The 9,981-nt window shown below is 39.5% G+C and overlaps 1 protein-coding gene across 6 annotated transcripts in view; it reads right to left on the reverse strand.

Moving 5' to 3' along the window:
• The window catches only part of CPNE1 (copine 1), a 38,935-nt gene extending 31,572 nt beyond the window's left edge, over positions 1-7,363 (reverse strand). For 2 of the 6 annotated variants that reach the window (XM_052650495.1, XM_052650492.1), the window contains exons 1-2: positions 7,197-7,335; positions 1,852-1,936 (exon numbers count right to left, since the gene is read on the reverse strand). The gene's annotated coding sequence lies outside the window, so the exon portion shown is untranslated. Of the gene's footprint in view, positions 1-1,851; positions 1,937-7,196 lie in introns of all 6 variants that reach the window. The other 4 variants (XM_052650494.1, XM_052650497.1, XM_052650493.1 and 1 more) reach the window with 4 other exon arrangements.
• Positions 7,364-9,981: the final 2,618 nt, after the last annotated feature.

Here is a 9,981-nt window from a genome sequence, read left to right on the forward strand (position 1 = left end):
GTCCAAGGACTCATTCTCAAACCCTCATTTAATAAGGTCTTGTTTATCCCACAGGGAGGGCTGATAATAAAAAAGAGCTATTTTTTGTTTCTGAACTAGTGAATGAACTTTATTCAGTTATTGTGACCCAACATAACTCCTAAGGTATTTCTGGGTGCTCACTAATCTCTGTAGATAATGTCCATTTTGATATAATCAAAAAGAAAAGTTTCTCCCAGACTTAAATAAAATTTCAGTAAATAAAATTTCAGTATTTCAGTTCATATAGTTTCTAAGAATAAATGCAAAAGCAGCCATTTGTAAAGTGATCCAAAACAAATTCTTGAGGCTGAAAAAATACATTAATTTGAAATTTATGTGGTCAACAACATAGGATGTTTTCCAAGCCATTTTAAAAATCGACTTTGAAACATAAATCTATGAAACTGGCTCTGTGATCTTAGGAAAATTATACATTATGTGAGCTTTGGCTTCATCACTTCTCAAGTAAGAACAAAGAGCAAAGTTGCTGCAAGCTCTAAGGATACTAACTCCATGAAAGCAGCTTTCCAATGTCAAATATTACATGAACACTAATTTCAGGCAACAAAATCTGCAATTATATCTCAATATTACGACTGCTGTACACAAGAGAAATACATTGTTTGGCTTTCAGACACTTTTCTCACACACACCTACACAAAAATAAAAGCCACCTTCAAATTTAACCCAGAAAGATGGACTGGCAAACACAAAATAAGACCATGTAAAACACTAGAAATCTGAAAAGAGGCAGGGGGAAGCTCTTCATTTTCGGTCGAAAGGATCAGTAAGAAAAATTAATACTAAACACATCACACTGATAAGACTCCTTTGCCCTTATTTACTATTTAGCAGTCTCTTAAGAAGTTCATCAAGAAGGTTCTGGTTCATTAAATCAAATTCTCATTCCTTACTAATTCTAAAAGATTGGCTATACAGCAAGCTAAGACAATAATCCATTCAACTTCAAAAATCACTTAATCACTAATTGGGGGAAACATCTTGGGTAATCTAGATCCCCAAAACTTGAGAGAGAGACAAAGATAATGTTAGTTTGCATTAGGACAATAAGATGAGAATTTTAATATGTCCCAAGAATTAAACACAGGGCTAAAGTGACATACACAGTTAAGTCTTCAAACCATCTGCTGCTGAGAGATGGGATTTAGTCAAAGTCTGTACAAGGTACACATGAAAACATGATATTGAAGGTCTGCCCAGATTACCATCTAGAAAAGGGCTGAGTAAACTAAAGTAGTGCACAAGATTTATTCATACAGCCATTCAAAGGGGAGAAGGTTTTAGGTTCTGAAAAAACATGAAATAAAATCTGCTATTCTGCTACAAAGCACCTGTCTGACAGATGAGTCATTTCAATCTATCTTGCTTGAGCGTATCCTAGTTATTTAACAAGAGGGTCAGATTCCAATCAATAAGGTTCCATCTAAAGTCAATTTGTACTCGAAAACATATGACATATATACTTCTACCATTTTCTCTACCTATTCCACAAAGGAATATTAAAAAAACATACCAATAACAAGCACCTCTATTTGTAGGTGGTCTAAAATGATACCGAGGAAAGAAAACAGCTACTTATTGCCTAATAATGAGGAATTCAGCAGGAGAAATGCATCCATAGGAAACTGACTCCCAAAGGAATCAACAACTTCAAGACACTCATCCACCCCAATCCCATCCCTCAAATAAGCTTGTTAAAAACAAACAAACAAACAAAAAACACAGTTATTATATGTATTTTCATGTTATTTAATAAGCTATCTCATTTTATTTTCTATAAAAACAAACCCTCTATTCAAATTCTCTTACCTGATAAAATAAGAGATGTATTTTCTTAACAAGAAGTAGAGGTCAAGTCAATCCTGTGGGCAACCAATTAAAACCAACTTTTAGACTGCAATAGAGAATAAATGGAGGCAAAAATCAATGCAGGAAACACAAAAATACGCACAGGCCACACTGAACTGTATATTACGAAGGCGAGTAGGAAACCACTGGAGTACATCATTACGAAGTATTAGAAAAAAATATAGGTACCAAAATCCCACATGTTTTTTATTTATTATTTGGTATTGCTTTCAAATGCTTTCTCTCAAAATATTATATATCTACACACATCAAGAATGTGTCATAAATTAGCCCAAGAAGAATGAATCAACTGAAAACTAAAACAGTCATAAAGCTCAACTTCAAACCTGGTAATTGCTTTAATCACTTGATGATTAAACCAGTCCAGAAAATTCCATAACACAAGTCCAACTGCAATCTATCTCCTCAGATTCCCACCAAATTTTTATGAAAAAGCACAAATTCACACAGTAACAGTTACTGGACAAATTAAGTCATCAACTCAAGGGTATTCAAGGAAATTACTGCAGTTACTCTCTCAAGGTATTTTCCTTTGCACCAAAATAGCAATCGAACAACAAAAAAACACACATGAAGTAAAAGTTCTGGCTGTAGGAGTTAATTCCTAGTTAAAACGACCAGAGTTCAAAACATTAAGGGAAAGTTTTTTTCTTCTAACACACCAAACTTGTTCCAAGAAACTTGTTAAAAATAAAAAGTCCAGCATATTAAGAGTACTTCCAAAGTAAAAACACATCACTCATCTTTCACTGGAATTTCTCCCAAACTGGTTATGAACAATTCACAAGCAATTTATATGACCAAATGATCAGACAACTATATTCAAGAGTAGAAGAAAATCGTCAGAAAATCGTCACTGTTAGGTATTAAGATTAACCACAGAAGCCTACTTAGAATGATGATGCCTATTTTTAGCTATCTGTCAAGATCAAGATACCACCCCTGAGCTTAATATGCATCACTGGAAAGACATTCAAAAGTTTCAGTGTTACTCCAAACTTTTCTGAAGAACAAGCTAAAATAAACATCAACATCCACTCAAATTACTACTAAAGAACACTGAGATTGTTTTGCCACAAAAAGTGATGCTATATGTCAGAAACAACACTTTCAAAAGTCCAGAGCATTGTGTTAAATTTTTTAATAGTTGTACAATCAATACTAATTTGTCTAGAATTCTAAAACTCTTTACTTAAAATGCCACATCTAGTAGTTTAACAGGTCACAAAAGGCAACGTAAAACAGAAAAAAGCTTGCTTTACATAAAGTTTATGTTCAAACAAAGAGCATGAATTATTACAGGTTTTTTCCCCTAAACATACAAGTTTGACTAGGGTAATTTTCTAGTTAAGCACTTGTGATGATTCCTACCGGAGATTCCAATTCAAAAGGTCTGGTATGGGGGGGGGGGGGGGGGGGCGGTGAGGACTTGTGCCCTGAAGGCAAGGGAAACAAGTTCCTCAGCCTCCTCCCTTTCAGACCGGAGAAGGTAAGTAAGGTATGTCCACCCACAGAGGAACAAGCTTGGTATCAGCCAGTTAAGCCCAAAGGGAACATGCTATATCTACTACCAAAAATGTCTACAGAGTTGTCAGAAATTACTGAACAAGGAGAAAAGTTAAAAGAACCAGCTGAATTTGACAAATCTCTAGCTGAAGTGTATGTAACATGTTGAATTTACATGTTACAAAATCAATCAAGACATAAATTGTTCATCTTCACTATTTCAGCAAAAGAGAAGCTCCACCTCATCCCATACCAAAGAAAAGTACACAGGAAGCTCAGGCTAGAAGCCAGAACTTCACAACTCTTCCTATTACATCCCTTCCTTCAAATAGAAATTCCAAGAACTAAAGTACTTCTGTTTTCAACATCTCACTTGGAAAGGGATGCAATGATTTAATAGAAGCATTACTGTTTAATAGAAGCATTAGGAACCTACTCATTCCTGCATTCTAAATGTCAGCAAGCAACTAAAAGTAGGATACCAAAATGAAAAATTCATTCCAATCACCTTAGGCTTTAATGAATTTTAGAAAGACTGAAACAATTCTAAGCAACAAAACATCTAAAATGCATGTTTTACCTTCTCACAGAGCTAAGGGAAAGAGAAAACGGCCTTGATTTGCCATTAAATCCACTGATATATTTTAGAACTAAAACAAGAAGCTTGCTTTAGTATACTTTTGCACTTTATCTTGAGGATTAACTCACATAGTGGCTTTGTTTCCACTTTACAAATACCAGATACATGCACAAATATTTGCTACAAAATTTTAGCATATTATTATGAGAAGACAGATTTTCTTATTTACTAGCCATTCCAAAAACTTGGAATTTCAGGATAAAATGTCTGACAACAATCTTCTTTACCAGGAAGCCAAGGCACAAATAGGAATTTGAACATTTCCACTATTCATTTGGTAATAAACATCCGAAAGTGAATTTTAACTTTGTTTAATCAGTTTTTGATCACAAGAACCAGGGTACAGGTACAATCTAAGATTTTCAGATTCAAAAGAAAACAAACATCAGCACCCTCTGAATGTTCACCACAAAGATGAGTAATAGAGAACCAATCGTACAAGGCACCATGTTACATGCAGCACAACCACATCATGGTATGCATTATGAAAAAGAACACAGCTTCATCGACTTAATTTTGTCTCCATCCCCAAATGGATCACATTTCAGGTTCTGGGACTGTCCTTAAAACAAATCTGACACTGAGGGAGATATACACCTTTGATAGCATATTTCTCCACTTTCTCACTTATCTCCAGTCAGTATTCAAAGGCAGTGAATCAGAAAGACATTTTTAAATATGATATTTATGCTCTTGCAAAAAAGACTATATTATTTTTTATATCCCCCCAAATGCCAACAAAGTTCACTGTCTTACTGGCTTTAGACTTCAAAGAAACAATATTTCTTCTAACCTAGCCAACCACATTCACCCTCACTACTGGTTTTAAGGCTTTAATGAACTAAACTCTATGCAAACCAAAAGGTGTATGTGTGGTGGTAGTAAAATCTGACAAAACTATAGATTAAGTGATTTTTCTTAGTTGACCTAAAACACAACAACATTCACTTCTTCCACAAACATTTATCAAGCACTTACTGGCCAGGCAGAAGATCAGAGAAATGGAAGATAGTCACTGCGTTTTAGGCAGGGATATCTAAAAACATCTTTTGCGCAACCGTTACTGACAGAAGTTCTTCCTATTTCATCTAGAGAAAAAAATATTCAATAGAAGGATGGAGTGACTATCTAGAAAATGGAATAAAAACAGCATGAATACTGGCGCTGAATTTCAACACCTGGCACACACTGGCCCACAAAATCAAGTTTCACATCTAAAAATTGTATCAACCCCCAAACTCATCATGCAAAAATCAGTCATTTGGTATGCCGAAGAAAGTGAAAGAAGCCTCAAGTTTTCTGGAATCAGCGTATAACAATGTATTCCAAGTAACTATCATGATGGTTTCTAAAGCTTCACATTTTTCACCTAACAGATATGAACATAAAAAAAATGAAATTATGCATCACAATCCATAAACAAAATAACCAATAATAGAGCATATAAAAGTGATATAAAAATGCATTCCCTGCTTCATTAAAATTTTCCAGAAATAATACCGAGCACATCCTCAACTTTTACAAAACAAGCCAAACATATCATTTTCTTCAGAGATTATTTACCATAAACATTTTTTAACCTCCTGTAACAGTTCCTCCCAGCTTTTTAAAATTCTTAGAAAACGGCTGGACACAATTTCCTTTCACTAAGTCCAGAAATCCTCCACGCTATCAAAACTACGACCAGTCTGGTGTATCTCTACAATTAAAAAACAAAACGCAACGAGAACGGCCTATACCTCCAACCTTCTAAGATTATTTTTTTCAATTGCAAATGCTCTGAAACGCATTACAATGTAAATTAAATAATAAAATCCAAGGAAATTCATGTTAGTACTGCATTTTACAAAAATTACACCACTTAAAACCATACAAGAAGCTTTAAAATAAATATTCGTCCGAGGTCTCTCCTTCAACAAAACCTTCAGTTGCAATCAGTTTTTTAGTAGGTTATATCGACTGGCATCACCTTAATCTTGTATATTTTGGTGCCTGCCAACTATCCCAATTTACATTGTCATCTCTGGGAATCCGGAGCAAGAAGGGTTTTAAGATCCAGAAACCTCGCTTATGTTGTCTATTTCCACTACACAGCTCTCGGTACGTTCAGAGCTGAATAACCCAGAGTAACCCTCACCGGAGCTCAAATTTTCCACTATACGGCAAACACAGTCCATGCACTTACAATCTAGCAACTAAGCACCCTGCACTCGTGATCTTCCTGTCACTAACCTGTGGATTATCAAAGCCGCTCCCACTCATTTCACGTGGACGCAAACTACCATCTCCAGCCTTCAATCAAAAACTCAGTTCACTCTCCATCAAAATCACCCAGTCTCCGCATCCCATTGAACCTCCTCCACCTTAAATGCTCGAGGATCTCTCCCAAGGGACACGTAAAGTGATGCTCTTAGCAGACCCTTCCCTATGCGGGAACCAAGGGCCTAACATCTTAACAATTCTCATAAGGCTCGCGAGGCGGACTCACCCCCACGCTACCCTTGCGGCCTTCTCAAATTAACTACACCCCGGAGAACAAGCCCCGCCCCAACGCTGGGCCTCAGATGCTTTTCAAAGCAACCCCCTCTACCTTCAGGCCTCCATGGCGGCAGGCCAATTCTGACTTCCTACACTCAAGGGAGAGAACCGACTACAGCTCCCTCCCCACAGGTGTGTCCAGTCCCTTTTTTCAGAGGCCTCCATCCCACTTCCGGTGGAGGGAGTGTCCTCACTACGATTATCTCACTTCGGAACACAGTTATAATCTCTGCCCCACGTGAGAGCACAGAGAATCTTGTTCATTTGGAATGTAGCGTGTTTTCACTGCAGTTCCCGTTCCTTTGCGGGCCGCTGGGGCACCCAGCTCTGGCTTCCTCCCCTCTCAGACGACCGGGGCGTCCTCGCTATGGCCTCGGGCCCTCTTCGGTAGGCAGACCATCCTCTCTTGTGTCTTTCTTGCATCCTCTCAGAACTGAGAGGCGCAAGAGGCACCCCAACAACCCCCTCAGCTAAGCCCTGACCCTTTTGTGTAGGGCGCTCGCTGCGGCGGGCTCCGAGGCCTCCGAAGGCCCCGCCCCGGGCCAAGGGGCGGCTCGAGCCCCGCACAGCCCCGCCCGTTCCGGGGCTGCAGGAGTCTTACCGGCGAGAACTGCGCGGCACCCGAACCCAGACCCGAGTTACCCCCCGCGCGAGTGCCTCCGCCCCGCGGCCGGCAGCCCCAGCCCGAACGGCTTCCCGGAGCCCAGAGCAGCCACCTCCTTCTTCTCCGCTTTACAAGATGGCCGCCGGCCCGCTCCGCAGCTCAGCGTTCCAGAAAGGGCGGGGCAGAGTGACTGACGTCACGGGGCGTAGCGGCGCAAGCGGGCTGAGCATCTCGGGAAGCTCCCGGAAGTTGCCTGTGTTTCTTGTGAGAAGTTTGCGACGTTTGCGCACTAGCTCCGCCTTTAGGGGAGCGACGCTGCTTGATGCGATCAGCTCAAGTGTTTGGCGCTTGGGTTCAAGCAATTTCTTCTTTTCGAGCCTCTGCGAAAGGAAGAAAATACTGCCTACCTCGCAGAATTGTTTTGAGATTAAAAGGACCACAAAATGGTGGTGAAATTTAAAATTTTCAGCCCGGGGAGACTTACCAGTCCTCGTTAACCTCTCTACGACTGCACTTTGGTATGGTTTTATTACAGAAAAAATTATTCTTGTGCTGCTTTGGTCCTAAGCCTCGCAGACTCCGCTTGCTCGTATATATGCTATCTCTTGATTAATGTTACCATAATTGAACTAATCTTCCAAGGCAGAAAAAGAGGCAATTGACTAACAAATTCAGGGACTAAATTCCCCACAACTCCCAAGTTTGGGGAAGATTTGTGTTGCAGACTAGCCTGGTGCTAGCTGCTGCTGCTGCTCCTCCTAAGTCGCGTCAGTCGTGTCCGACTCTCTGCGATCCCACAGATGGCAGCCCACCAGGCCCCGCCATCCCTGGGATTATCCAGGCAAGAACGATGGAGTGGGTTGCCATTTCCTTCTCCAATGCATGAAAGTGAAAAGTGAGTGAAGTCGCTCAGTCGTGTCCGACTCTTCGCGACCCATGGACTGTAGCCCACCAGACTCCTCCGTCCATGGGATTTTCCAGGCAAGAGTACTGGAGTAGGGTGCCAGATCACGCTTTTAAACAAATGTATGATGCTGGGAAAGATTGAGGGCAGGAGGAGAAGGGGGCGACAGTGGATGAGATGGTTGGATGGCATCGCCAACACAATGGACATGGGTTTGGGTGGACTCCGGGAGTTGTTGATGGACGGGGAGGCCTGGCGTGCTGCGGTTCATGGGGTCGCAAAGAGTCGGACACGATTGAGCGACTGAACTGATACTTCATTATATATACTTTTTGCAAGTAAAATGCAGTGCGTTAAGAACAAAACAACGTGGTACCCAGAATTGAATCCTGGAGTAGAAAAAGGACATTAGTGGGGAAACTGGTGAAATCTGAATGAAATCTGAAGTTTAGTTAATACTGATGTACAGATGTCAGTCTCTTAGTTTTGACATCAGTTTTATGTAAGATGTTAAAAATTAGAGGAAATTGGGTGATAGACATGCAACTCTATACTATCTTTGCAACATTTCTCTAAATCTAAGATTATTCAAAATAAAACAATTTATTCAAAAAACTATTAATTCCATCTCCTCCTTCTCGTTTGTCTGCATTTACCATACTTTAGCCTGGTGGCCTTCAAACTTTGAGTATCACTCACATGAGAAATATATTTGCAACCTGTAAACTCATTAAAATGTGTGATAAAAATAAGATACTTAACATATGTGCTATACTGTTGGTGGGAGTGTAAAGTGGTGCAGCCATTACGGAAAACAGTATGGAACTTCCTCACAAAACTAAAACTAGAGTTGACATATGATCCAGTATCCCAGTATTGGGCATATAACCAAGTAAAATTATAATTCAGAAAGATATTTGTACCCATATGTTGAATTTTTTATTTTTTTTGGCCATGCCTGCAGGGGTTTGATTCCTGGTCAGAAACTAAGATTCCCCTCAAGAACACCCTCAACTCCCTGAAAATCTTTTGCTTCCCTTTGAGAGGGCAGATGGAGAAATGGACATTGTTTCAGTTCATTTCTCCTTTGCTATGTCTGACTTGTCACAAGTCGAAACTAAATTCAGATCTTTTAGTCAGGAACCCACCAATTTTATTTGAGAATTCAGAGGCCTCACAATGGCTTTCAGTCTGAACTGGCAGGACATATATGTCATCTTGACCACCTGTTGTACACTAGAGGAAGATACAGAGAACAGAATTGCAGGTGCCAAGGGGGAGGCAAGTAGGGAAGGAAAAGATCAGGTGTTTGGGATTAGCAGATACAAACTAGTACATATACAGGATGGATAAACAAGGTCCTACTGAATTTCACAGGGAACTATACTCAATGTCCTGTGATAAACCATAATGGAAAATATGAAAATACATATAACTGAGTAACTTTGCTCTTCAGCAAAAATTAACATAACATTTTAAATCAACTATACTTCAGTAAACTTTTTAAATATTTACATGTGATGTACTCTAATAAAATTTCTTTCTCACCCCTTTTAATGCTAGAAAGCTCCCACTTATGGTTTCAGACTCACAAATCGCAAAACTCTACTCTGGCTGTTTTGACCTCTGTTTCTCAAACACCATGCTTTTTCGTGCCTCAGGCCCTTTGCTTTTACTGTTCCTTCTTATTCCTCACCAATCCCTAGTTCTTTTGATGGCTAGAAATCATGTTTGTGCTTAATTAACACCTCCTCAAAAAAGCTTTCCTAGTATACCCAACATGGTAGGTTCTTTCCCTGTTACTTTCTCTACCACTCAATTTCTGCCACAGCACTCATCACAGTCTATAATAATAGCCTTATTTAATTATTTTCTTTC

The sequence above is a fragment of the Budorcas taxicolor genome, chromosome 13 (genome assembly GCF_023091745.1).
Source record: "Budorcas taxicolor isolate Tak-1 chromosome 13, Takin1.1, whole genome shotgun sequence".
Lineage (NCBI taxonomy): Eukaryota > Metazoa > Chordata > Mammalia > Artiodactyla > Bovidae > Budorcas > Budorcas taxicolor.